This window comes from Pseudorca crassidens, chromosome 11 (genome assembly GCF_039906515.1).
Source record: "Pseudorca crassidens isolate mPseCra1 chromosome 11, mPseCra1.hap1, whole genome shotgun sequence".
In the NCBI taxonomy this organism is placed as follows: Eukaryota; Metazoa; Chordata; class Mammalia; order Artiodactyla; family Delphinidae; genus Pseudorca; species Pseudorca crassidens.
Window position 1 is genome coordinate 61,463,429 of NC_090306.1, and position 11,813 is coordinate 61,475,241.

The following is an 11,813-nucleotide window of genomic DNA, read 5'->3' on the forward strand; positions in this document are numbered from 1 at the left end:
CCTTTGCTGTGCAAAAGCTGTTAAGTTTCATTAGGTCCCATTTGTTAATTTTTGGTTTTATTTCCATTTCTCTAGGAGGTGGGTCAAAAAGGATCTTGCTGTGATTTATGTCATACAGTGTTCTGGTTTTTCCTCTAAGAGTTTTATAGTGTCTGGCCTTACATTTAGTTCTTTAATCCATTTGGAGTTTATTTTTGTGTATGGCATTAAGGAGTGTTCTAATTTCATTCTTTTACATGTAGCTGTCCAGTATTCCCAGCACCAGTTATTGAAGAGGCTGTCTTTTCTCCATTGTATAGTCTTTCCTTCTTTATCAAAAATAAGGTGATCATACATGTGTGGGTTTATCTCTGAGCTTTCTATCCTATTCCATTGATCTATATTTCTGTTTTTGTGCCAGTACCATACTGCCTTGATTACTGCAGCTTTGTAGTATAGTCTCAAGTCCAGGAGCCTGCTTCCTCCAGCTCTGTTTTTCATTCTCAAGATTGCTTTGGCTATTTGGGGTCTTCTCTATTTCCATACAAATTATGAAATTTTGTGTTCTAGTTCTGTGAAAAATGCCATTGGTAGTTTGATCGGGATTGCATTGAATCTGTAGATTGCTTTGGGTAGTATAGTCATTTTCACAATGTTGATTCTTCCAATCTGAGAACATGGTATATCTCTCTATCTGTTTGTATCATCTTTAACTTCTTTCATCAGTGTCTTATAGTTTTCTGCATACAGGTCTTTTGTCTCCTTAAGTAGGTTTATTCCTAGGTATTTTGTTCTTTTTGTTGCAGTGGTAAATGCGAGTGTTTCCTTAATTTCACTTTCAGATTTTTCATCATTAGTGTATAGGAATGCAAGAGATTTCTGTGCATTAATTTTGTGTCCTGCTACTTTACCAAATTCATTGATTAGCTCTAGTAATTTTCTGGTAGGGTCTTTAGGAGTCTCTAAGTATACTTTCATGATATCTGCAAACAGTGACAGCTTTACTTCTCTTCCGATTTAGATTACTTTTATTTCTTTTTCTTCTGTGATTGCTGTGGCTAAAACTTCCAAAACTATGTTGAATAATAGTGGTACGAGTGGACAACCTTGTCTTGTTCCTGATCTTAGAGGAAATGGTTTCAGTTTTTCACCATTGAGAACGATGTTGGCTATGGGTTTGTCATATATGACCTTTATTATGTTGAGGTAAGTTCCCTCTGTGCCTATTTTCTGGATGATTTTTATCATAAATGGGTGTTGAATTTTGTCAGAAGCTTTTTCTGCATCTATTGAGATGATCATATGGTTTTTCTCCTTCAATTTGTTAATATGGTGTATCACATTGATTGATTTGCATATATTGAAGATCCTTGCATTCCTGGGATAAGCCCCACTTGATCATGGTGTATGGTCCTTTTAATGTGCTGTTGGATTCTGTTTCCTAGTATTTTGTTGAGGATTTTTGCATCTATGTTCATCAGTGATACTGGTCTGTAGTTTTCTTTTTTTGTGACATCTTTGTCTGGTTTTGGTATCAGGGTGATGGTGGCCTCGTAGAATGAGTTTGGGAGTGTTCCTCCCTCTGCTATATTTTGGAAGCGTTTGAGAAGGATAGGTGTTACCTCTTCTCTAAATGTTTGATAGAATTCTCCTGTGAAGCCATCTGGTCCTAGGGTTTTGTTTTTTGGAAGATTTTTAATCACAGTCTCAATTTCAGTGATTGGTCGGTTTATATTTTCTATTTCTTCCTGGTTCAGTCTCAGAAGGTTGTGCTTTTCTAAGAATTTGTCCATTTCTTCCAGGTTGTCCATTTTATTGGCATATAGTTGCTTGTAGTAATCTCTCATGATCCTTTGTATGTCTGCAGTGTCAGGTGTTACTGCTCCTTTTTCATTTCTAATTCTAGTGATTTGAGTTTTCTCCCTGTTTTTCTTGATGAGTCTGGCTAATGGTTTATCTATTTTGTTTATCTTCTCAAAGAACCAGCTTTTAGTTTTATTGATATTCGCTATTTTTTCCTTCATTTCTTTTTCATTTATTTCTGATCTGATCTTTATGATTTCTTTCCTTCTGCTAACCTTGGGGTGTTTTTGTTCTTCTTTCAGTAATTGCTTTAGGTGTAAGTTTAGTTTATTTATTTGAGATGTTTCTTGTCTCTTGAGGTTGGCTTGTATTGCTATAAACTTCCGTCTTAGAACTGCTTTTGCTGCATCCTGTAGATTTTGGTTTGTCTTTTTTTCATTGTCATTTGTTTCAAGGTATTTTTTGATTTCTTCAGTGATCTCTTAGTTATTTAGTAGTGTATTGTTTAGCTTCCATGTGTTTGTTTTTTTTAACAGATGTTTTCCTGTAGTTGATGCCTAGTCTCATAGCGTTGTGGTCAGAAAAGACACTTGATAGGATTTCAATTTTCTTAAATTTACCAAGGCCTGATTCGTGACCCAGGATATGATCTATCCTGGAGAATGTTCCATGAGCACTTGAGAAGAAAGTGTATTCTGTTGTTTTGGATGGAATGTCCTATAAATATCAATTAAGTCCATCTTGTTTAATGTGTCATTTAAAGCTTGTGTTTCCTTATTTACTTTCATTTTGGATGATCTGTCCATTGGTGAAAGTGGGGTGTTAAAGTCCCCTACTATGATTGTGTTCCTGTCGATTTCCCCTTCTGTGGCTGTTAGCATTTGCGTTATGTATAGAGGTGCTCCTTTGTTGGGTGCATAAATATTTACAATTGTTATATCTTCTTGTTGGATTGATCCCTTCATCATTATGTAGTGTCCTTCTTTGTCTGTTGTAATAGTCTTTATTTTAAAGTCTATTTTGTCTGATATGAGAATTGCTACTCCAGCTTTCTTTTGATTTCCATTTGCATGGAATATCTTTTTCCATCCCCTCACTTTCAGTCTGTATGTGTCCCTAGGTCTGAAGTGGGTCTCTTGTAGACAGCATATGTACGGGTCTTGTTTTTGTATCCATTCAGCCTGTCTGTGTCTTTTGGTGCGAGCACTGAATCCATTTACATTTAAGGTAATTATTAATATGTATGTTCCTATAACCATTTTCTTCATTGTTTTATGTTTGTTATTGTAGGTCTTTTCCTTCTCTTGTGTTCCCTGCCTAGAGAAGTTCCTTTAGCATTTGTTGTAAACCTGGTTCGGTGGTGCTGAATTCTCTTAGCTTTTGCTTGTTTGTAAAGGTTTTAATTTCTCTGTCGAATTGGAATGAGATCCTTGCTGGGTAGAGGAATCTTGGTTGTAGGTTTTTCCCTACATTACTTTAAATATGTCCTGCCACTGCCTTCTGGCTTGCAGAGTTTCTGCTGAAAGATTAGCTGTTAACCTTATGGTGATTCCTGTGCATGTTATTTGTTTTTCCCTTGCTGCTTTTAATATTTTTTCTTTGTATTTAATTTTTGATAGTTTGATTAATATGTATCTTGGAGTGTTTCTCCTTGGATTTATCCTTTGTGGGACTATCTGCAGTTCCTGGACTTGATTGACTATTTTCTTTCCCATATTAGGGAAGTTTTCAACTATAATCTCTTCAAATATTTTCTCAGTCCCTTTCTCTTCTTCTTCTGGGATCCCTATAATTTAATGTTGTCCCAGAGGTCTCTGAGAGTGTCCTCATTTCTTTTCATTCTTTTTTCTTTATTCTGCTCTGCGGTAGTTATTTCCACTATTTTATCTTCCCAGGCACTTTTCCCTTCTTCTGCCTCAGTTATTCCGATATTGATTCCTTCTAGAGAATTTTTAATTTCATTTATTTTGTTGTTCATCATTGTTTGTTTGCTCTTTATTTCTTCTAGGTCCTTGTTAGATGTTTCTTGTATTTTCTCCATTCTATTTCCAAGATTTTGGATCATCTTTCCTATCATTACTCTGAATTCCTTTTCAGGTAGACTGCCTATTTCCTTTTCATTTGTTTGGTCTGGTGAGGTCTTACCTTGCTCCTTCATCTGCTGTGTGTTTCTCTTGTCTTCTCATTTTGCTTAACTTACTGTGTTTGGGGTGTCCTTCTTGCAGGCTGCATGTTTGTAGTTTCCGTTGTTTTTGTTGTCTGCCCCCCGTGGGTAAGGATGGTTCAGTGGGTTCTGTAGGCTTCCTGGTGGAGAGGCCTGGTGCCTGTGTTCTGGTGGATGAGGCTGGATCTTGTTTCTGGTGGGCAGGAACATGTTTGGTAGTGTGTTTTGGGGTGTCTGTGACCTTATTATGATTTTAGGCAGCCTCTCTGCTAATGGGTGGCCTTGTGTTTCTGTGTTGCTAGTTGTTTGGCATAGGGTGCCCAGCACTTCAGCTTGCTGGTTGTTGAGTGGAGCTGCATCTTATCGTTGAGATGGAGATCTCTGGGAGAGCTCTCGCCATTTGATATTACGTGGAGCCAGGAGGTCTCTGGTGGACCAGTGTCCTGATCTTGGCTCTCCCACCTCAGAGGCACAGGCCTGAAACCTGGCCAGAGCACCAAGACCCTGTCAGCCACACGGCTCAGAAGAAAAGAGCAAAAAATAAAGGAAGGAAGAAAGAAAGGGAAGATAAAATAAACTAAAGTAGTTATGAAAGTGAAAAATAAAAAATTATTAAAAATTAAAAAGTAATTAAAAAAAGAAAGAAAGAAGAGAGCAACCAAACCTAAAAAACAAATCTACCAGTGATAACAAGTGCTACAAACTACACACACACACAGACAAAATCGACAGAACCCTATGACGAATGGTAAAAGCAAATCTATACAGGCAAAATCACACAAAGAAGCATACACATACACACTCAGAAAAAGTGAAAAAGAAAAAAATATATATCTATTAAAAAAAAGGAAGAGGGCAACAAAATCAATAAATAAATCTACCAATGATGATAAAGTCTAAATACTAAAGTAAGATAAACATAAAACCAGAAACAAATTAGATGCAGAAAATTAACCCGTAGTCTACAGTTGTTCCCAAAGTCCACTCACTCAATTTTGGGATGATTCGTTGTCTACTCAGGTATTCCAGAGATACAGGGTACATCATACTCATAAAGCATGGAGAGTGCTTTAAGGGTTGTCACATGAGCAGTGATGATGTGGATGCTACCTGCAGAGCAGTCCACCTTGGCCTGTGAATGGGTATGATGAGCATCTCAATCGTGACCAAGATCTTTCCTCCTAAGAGAGCAATGGGAGCTCTTTAAAATGACTGACAGTGCTGACCATGGCAAGTGGGGGCCCAGAGGTAGAGCTGGTTTGATATAATAAGGAAAGGTGACATTTCTTAGCACTTTGAGCATGAGGGGCAATGATTACACTATCATGCACACCTACCTTGTTCACTCCTGAGAGTTTCTAGAGGAATTGGTACAAAGGTGTGGAAACGGTCCTTTTATTTTCTGAAAACTCTTTAAAAAAGGGCCAATTGATTTTAACTGCAGTGTATTTGAAGCGATAGTTATGTTAATAAATATAAGTCAAATAGAAATTACTTCTACTTAGTAGAAATTCAAGTTGCAATCTACAACTTATCATGTAAAACAGACTGTAAACCTCATTGCTGATTTGTGAATTTCCAGAGACCAACTAGTAATTGTTTGACTTACAGTTCTAAAGAATGTACCTAAGTGACAAATAGCATCATCATTTAAATATGCTGAGGCTGGCATAACTGAATTTGTTATGGAGTTGGTATAAACTATTTAAAAATACTCTAAAATGGACGACAAACATAACCTCTGATTGAATTAGCACATGCTTCAGAAACTGCAGATTTTTCTTATAATTCTATCAAGAAATAATTAGCTGAAAAGATGACAATGGAATTTAAGATTAATGATAACATCAATAAGCTATTTGAACTCAATAGGCTGGGAAGGAACACATGGAACACAGCAATTAAGCACATTTGGTTTAAATAAAGCACTCTTACTTGCCAGGAAAATTACCCACTGCGTTTATGTTTCCGTTGGGAAATATTTCCTGGGATTGGGACAACCAAAGCATTTCAAAAACAATGGGAACAATGACCGAGTTAAAAATACTTCAGAAAGAAAGAAGAAAGCCCTCCTGGCCATTATTATCTTAAATTCTTAGTAAAATAACAGAGCGGATATTAAGAAAAAAAAAGTATTATATATGCATCAAGAGAGCAGTGAAAGCCTGGGTGATAAACAGCACGGGCTCATACAGAACAGATCATGCCAGACATATTCAATTGCATTCCTTTGATCAAATTACAAAGTAGATGAAAGGAATTCAGTAGGTATAATATATCTGGACTTTACTGAATCATTTGATTTATGCCTTATGAAACGTACTTAAAATTTTAATTAAAATTAGCTTACCTATTTACACTAACACATAGCCTCAAAAGAACTCATAAATTAAAAAAAGGAAGATGAGATTTAGCAGCAAAATATATGAGTTAAAGAAGAGGGGGGTGGAAAGCTCCAAAATGGGCACTGGAGAAACAATTCATCCCCGAAGACAAGGAGAACTATTAAAACAGTAGGAAGGTGAGATGCTAATACAGAGTTACAGAATGGAATGGAATTCTCAGTATTCATTTCAATGGATCTGGAAAAACTGGATATGTTTGCAATACAAGAAACAGTGTAAATAATTGTCAGTTTGTAGATGTGCTAGCAAGAGGGTCTCTGGTCTGCCACCACCTGATAGTTTTGTTCCTAGAAAAATTGTAGCTGTCAAAAGTTGTGTTATGTATCTGTTGTGTCAGTGAGAAAAAGGGCCTCAGGTCCTAAAGAGTTTGAAAATTACAATAATGAAATATTTCATCTAGAATGTTTAACAAATATTGCCCCAGATCGCATCTAGGTTTTGGTCATTAATAATAGGCTTTGTGTTCTCATTACCATTAACCCTGCCATTAGCACAGTGCTTCCGTACATTCCATTCATCCTTATTACCCCATTATGATAAAGAAAGCAGCTGTTGTAACAGTTGCTTCAATTCTTTTTCTTGCATGAATGTAAGAAACATGAATGTGATGGCATCCAGGCATTATCCTGATATAACTGATAATCTGTGTTTTGCAAAACACAATTCAGAATATGAAAATTCACACTGTTAAATAAAACCTGTGTATAATAGTAAATAGTTTAGAAACACACCCAAAAGGCATCTCATTCAGGGTCGCTGGCTATAATTTTCAGTAGTTGCCACTACGTGGTGAAATCCTATGATGCTATAGTACAGTGACATTCTCACAACTTCCAGAGCTCCTCAGAGCCCAAAGCTTTCCCCAGAGTGGCTGATGGCAAAAGCTCTCAGAGCACCCTAGCAGGATGACCCATTGACCTTGTCAGGGCAGGGAGGTGTGTTTTCCCTCTACTCTCCTTGCTGTAAAATTCTTCCCAAACCCCAACATATGCTTATAAAAGTTGGCTATGCTTTATAGACTGCCAAAGCTTATAAACCAGAAAATATGGTCATGTATTAAACAGATATGTATTCTTTTCCCTCCAGTAGCACAAAACTCTTCTTAAGGCAAACATATTGTTACTATGAATCATGATTCTGTTTTTATCACTCTATAGAAATGTAATTGAAAAATAACACACTGGGGTTATTTTAGGGCCAAGAATTAACATAAAATGTAAAAAGAAAATGGGTAAAAGAGATGATATTTTCATTTTTGGAATTTGGACATTTATCAACACTTGGAAGCCAGAAATCTGTTGTTGCCATAGAATTAATTCACATACTAGACAGAATTTTAGCTGATTAAGAGTTTGACTGTTTTTGAGATTAAAATTAAAAGTAGATAAAAATATATGTCTATTTGACAACCAGGAACAAACATGAAAATTAAAAAGAAAACATCAAACCCCAAAACAAAGCATTTTATGTTTCACTAATCATTGAGATGCCCAGTATTGGAGATCAGTATCTCCAGTATTGGAGATCAGGTTTTTACTGACTCTAGCATATATTTACTTTTATATTTTATTTATATTTACTTTTTTCTTCCACTCAAATTTTATAGTTAGCATAGTGTAATGTGCACAATCAGTAGGGTCATAGAGGTGGGATATATTATTCAGTATTTACAAAATTTACTTCTCCAAGGAAGCCACCCCCCCCCCCCCCCCCCGCCCCAAGCCCCTTTTGGAGGAATATCAAGTTTGATGAGATTTCTGTTGTCCAACAGCTGGGAAAACCAGCTCATTATTAAGTCTCCAGCCAAAGGTAAGGGTGGCCCATGAGGCTATTCCTGCCTTAGATGCCTTTGTCTTATCAAATCAGACACGTGGTTTTCTTAGAGTCCAGACAATGCAGAACTTAGAGTCTCCAGGGAAACCAACTTGTTATGGTCTGGAGATGGTTACCTCTGAAAAAACGACAAGATTTTTGTGCCACAGGGTCTTCTGGGCAGGATATATTTGGCTTGGATTTGGTCACCTCCTTAGTGAACACACTGCTCACAGTGAGGTGGTAGATTATGTCTGACTTCGGAGGCATCACATCTATTAAGGAGTTAAATGGCGTGGACGGTGGGACTGAGGCTATGGAGTGATGGCAGGGGATTATGATCATATAATCAGACATAAAGTAGAATTTTCGTGCCATAGGAAGACTGTTGTTTTGTGCGGGAAACTAAGTAATGTGCCTATTAGTTAGATCAAGGTAGACTTAGTCTGAATAGGAGCCATTACTAGAAAGAAGACCACCAATATTTCTATATCGAGGAATAAAAAGAATTCATGAGTTGTCCACTGGATGCTTGGTAAGAAGTTATTTTAAACTGTACTTGGGATTTTGGTTTCATTCAGGTATAATGTGGTCAACAGATCAGAAGACGATCGCCATTGAAAAGATAGTTTGTTATAGTTTCCAAGAGAATAGAAGAACCTATCCTGTGCAGGGCCACATGAGCAAGCATCAGGACCAGTCAGGAGGAGAAGAAGCAAGGGGAAAGCATGAGCAAAAGCCTCTATTGTGGTTTTCCAAAGAATGAGTGGGTGAGGCAGGATAAGCAGCTGAGCAGGTATTAAATTGGATAGTTTGAATAAGTGGCTGGGCTCTGGGGCATGAGGGTAGTCCCTAGTTGTCTAGCACCTGGCCCTGGGGTGATTAGGGTAGAGGAGTATTGCCTCCTGGAATGTAAAAGTCAGATAGTGGAGATGGTCCTGAGTTTGGGCTCTGGATTGGTTAATTTTCACGTGAAAAGTATACTTCCTGGAAAGTAGTTTGCTATCTCTAAGGACTGGCTAGCCCTGGCAGGACAGTCTTCCAGTCATCGAGGCTGTAGATGCCAGAACTTCAGGAATACAAAAAAATAAAGAAATACAGTTAATATAGGACTCTGGAATGAGGAGAAGGGTCTAAGTAGTGAGAAATTTAAGAGCTTAGCCCCAGTATTCTCTTTGCTATAACTCTAATGTTCCAGGGAAGCTCCCACCTCAGGGCCTTTGCCTTTGCTGTTCTCTTTACTTAAAGCATTCTTTCCAAACTTATCTCCATGGCTTCTTCCCTTATTTCTTTCATATCTTTACCTAAATAACACTGTTACAGTAAATCCTCTACCACTCTACTTGAAATTGCACCCTTCCCAAAGGTCCCTCTACCTTCCCTGCTTTATTTTGCTTGATAATATCACTCTGTGACATATATTTTACTTGTTAATTTTATTTTCTCCCATAACTAGAGTGCAAGCCCTATGAAAGCAAGGGTTTTAAAAAATATTTTGTTCACTACTGTATCTCTACGATCTTGACTAGTACCTGCACATGGTAGGTATTTAATAAATATTAGTTAAATGAATGAATAAATGAATGAACAGCGATGTTCAGCATTAAACGTAAAGCTGTTTTATGTTCCCTGAGACCTCCAGTAGCACTCTGTTGTCCACACAACCTTGGGTGATGGTGCTTTGAACAAGGAACCAGAAGTAGAGTCCAACTTGGGATGAAGTGGGACAGAGAGAAGGAGGTATAGTTCCAGGAGGAGGAACAACTGATAGGGATCAAGAATTAAGCAAAAGAAGGAATTCAGAGTAAAATTGAAGAGTGAGAGGTATCCAGGAGAATTGGAAGCAACTATACCCCAGTTCTCAGGGGGGCAATGAGGGATTTGGATTTCTCGAAGCATGTGGCATGAGCAATCAAATCACGTTTTCTGAATATTAAAAAAAAGGTGACTCTGAGAACTACCGGGCTGGGGTACATATGGGTTTCAATGACAACGCAAGGCAGTCTTTGGTAAAAGAAACATTTAAAGAAAAAAATATTTAAAAATAAGAAGGAAATCTGACTTTCTAAAATAAGTATAATTCACAGAAGAAAGGAAGCACATTGTGTTTTGTTGAAGAGTAAGGAGACAAGGCGATTACTAGCATCATTCTCTGTACTTCCTTGACGATGTTCTCAGTGCATTTCACTGAAACACAAAAGCTCGGCATAAAATTTCAGTTTGTGAGTCAACGGTGCAGGAACATATGCAATAACGCAACAGCCTTTAGATAAATGAGAACACAGCTATTGTTTCTACCTGCCGTGGCAAAGTTATTCTCTTTTACACATTTTCAAGATTCCACTTTGCAGTTTTTTTTCCCCAGTCAGTGCAGTACTTGCTTTGTTTTGTCACCTAGTTTTTCAGTCACCTACTTCTAGCTGATAATAAAAGAAATGAATAATATCCTGAGTGTATGCTCAATTCTGTGCTTGTATTTCCAATGGTAGGAACTACTTGTACATAACAACAGCAGATCATTTCTCTAAACTGAGGATAATTTAAGTAATTTTTATTTGTGATGTGACAAGTGTACTGTATACCTATGGAACAAGGAAACACTAAATTTTATTGTAAAGCTTGCTGATGAGATACAGTATACTTCAAACACATTTTAGTGTAAGTAAATAAAAGAAATAATTTTTTCTGTAAGTGATACAAAGAAAATATTTAAGTGTTGAGTAAAGCCTTGTAATTTTTATGTTCACAGCTTTGTCAAAAAGATGTTATCTTCCCAGCAGCATCGTGTTATCAAAGATGCAAACCTTAAATCAACAGCTGTTACACCCCCGGCAAGTTATGAATTTTTCCTGACTTGTAACAATCGTTCTTTTTATTTCTCTTCTCAGTCAAGCAAGGAAATTAAGGTTGTTTTCATGTAGAAGATACACACATTGTAGCTTAGTATCACATATAATCCACATCTCTTACCTTTTAAATTAAATTGCTATTAAGTTGAATGTGATCTGAGGGCTCTTTTTGATTAATACCAGAAATATTGTTAGTAAATAGAAGGTAGAGACAACATTATTTACATAAAAGTAAAGAGAAGGTAACGCAGACATAATAACAGGCATCATTTTACGATTTTCATGATTTGTATTATACTGATACATCAGAACAAAATGAAAATAAAAGCTAAAAAGATTTATGGTAGTAGAGGAGAGAAACTGCTGTGGTTTTAAATGCTCATTTATTTATTTATTTGGCTGCGTCATGTCTTAGTTGCACACGGGATCTTCTTTGAGGCATGCAGGATCTTTCGTTGTGGTGCGCGGGCTTCTCTCCAGTTGTGGCGTGCGGGTTTTCTCTTCTCTAGTTGTGGCGCATGGGCTCCAGGGCGTGTGGGCTCTGTAGTTTGCAGCACACAGGCTCTAGTTGAGGTGCGCGAGCTCAGTAGTTGTGGCGCTCAGGCTTAGTTGCCCCGCGGCATGTGGGATCTTTGTTCCCCGACCACGGATTGAACCTGCGTCCCCTGCATTGGAAGGTGGATTCTTTATCACTGGACCACCAGGGAGGTCCCTTAAGTGCTCTTTTGAAAACTATACTCTGCCTTAAAAACATCAGAGAAGGTAATCTTTTGGTGAGTTTAGATAAACAATACTTGGAAG

General features: G+C 37.4%; 1 long non-coding RNA gene across 1 annotated transcript in view; it reads left to right on the forward strand.

The window, feature by feature from the left end:
• LOC137202212 (uncharacterized) overlaps nt 1-11,092 on the forward strand; it is a 144,040-nt gene extending 132,948 nt beyond the window's left edge. The window contains exon 3 of the long non-coding RNA XR_010932494.1: nt 10,913-11,092. This is a non-coding gene — a long non-coding RNA (uncharacterized lncRNA). The remainder of the gene's footprint in view (nt 1-10,912) is intronic.
• Nucleotides 11,093-11,813: the final 721 nt, after the last annotated feature.